Source organism: Tupaia chinensis, unplaced genomic scaffold (genome assembly GCF_000334495.1).
Source record: "Tupaia chinensis unplaced genomic scaffold, TupChi_1.0 Scaffold000178_1, whole genome shotgun sequence".
Classification (NCBI taxonomy): Eukaryota; Metazoa; Chordata; class Mammalia; order Scandentia; family Tupaiidae; genus Tupaia; species Tupaia belangeri.
The window spans coordinates 358,430-359,814 of NW_006159653.1; the positions used below are offsets into that span (position 1 = coordinate 358,430).

Genomic DNA, 1,385 nt, shown 5'->3' on the forward strand with positions numbered 1-1,385 from the left:
GGTTGGGCCCCACGGCGTGGCCAGCCCGACTCAGCCCCCAGCAGCCATGTGCACACAGGTGTGCAGAGCCACACGAGCACACGCACGCACGTCCTCCCCTGACAGCGAGGCCTGGAGCCCAGCCACGGTTCACTCCTCCAGCTGGATTCCCCGCGACACTCTCCACAGCACACACCACGGTGCCGTTGCCTCCAAAGGTTCCACAGCTACGGACTGTCTCAGGTTTCCACAGGGACGGGGCAGGCAGGTGGAGGGCTACAGGGCTGGGCCTGCCCATGGCCTCAGCCAGAGGCTCACGTGCTACTGGGAGGGCTCAGGAATCAGACCAAGGGCGCTCAAGGCTGCAAAGGGGAAGTGGGATGGCTTCAAAGCCCACTGCTCAGCTCCCTGGGGAAGCCGGTGAACTGGGTCCCTGAGAGGGTGCAGGCCAGCTTTCCTGTGAGATGGGGTGCCCAGGGTCCTCCAGGCTCCCAGTGCTGCTCGCTTCCTCTGCACCATGGCAGGTCTGGCCCTGCCCCACACGGCCGCAGCCCCTTCCACCTCCATGGAGACTGCTCTGGTAAGGGACCCAACAGGATGCTGGGGCACCATGCAAGCTCGAGACGAGTGCCACCACGAGAGCCCAGGCCGGGCGGGCCGGCCGACAGTCCACGTCTAAAGGGCTCCAAATGGGGGGTGTGTCCCCACTCTAGGCCTGGGCCTCCCTGGGGAAGACCTGTGTCCAGTCCTGACCACCCCTCCCCTGCACAGGAGAAGGGTACCTGCCAGGGCCAGAACCAGACCATCCTTGCTGGGCTGTGGGCTCTGAAGAGGAGCCCGTGAGGGCTTTGGAGCTGCAGGGTCTGCAAAGGCCGCCCGGCCCCGCTGCGCAGTGCACTGTGCGCTCCTCAGCAGCAGGGCTGCGAGGCTTTTGTTTACGAGAAGCAAGTGTCTCAGAGCCCTGCTCTGGGCGAGGGGCAGAGGCTGTCCCGGTCTCAGGCACCCTCAGCTATCTGGGTCGGCATGAGCATGACCCCGACACAGGACTGAGGCTGTAGAAGGCTGGGGCTGGGGAGAGACTAGAGATGGGCCAGTCAGGGCAGGCCTGGTGATCAGGCCCTACTGCTCTGTAAGGAGAGAGGACAGACTGGGATACGGCCCCCACCCTCTGCTCTGTTGCCCTGGGGTAAGGCAGCAGCTCCCTGCCAGCTGCGCGGCCTGGGACTCTCCACCGCCAGGACTGGGCGCCACGTAGCCAGTTTCTCTGTAAAGTCGACCGGTCTCGGGTATTTCCATCAGCCACGAACACAGCAGCTGAGACGGGCTCTGGGACAAGGACGCCTCCCCTGTCACTCAGCAGGCAGGCCACGCCCTAGGAGGCTGGCGGCCCCTGAACAACCCTAACA

General features: G+C 65.1%; 1 protein-coding gene across 2 annotated transcripts in view; it reads right to left on the reverse strand.

The window, feature by feature from the left end:
• The window catches only part of AXIN1 (axin 1), a 74,343-nt gene that overhangs the window by 33,515 nt on the left and 39,443 nt on the right, over nucleotides 1–1,385 (reverse strand). The window lies entirely within an intron of this gene.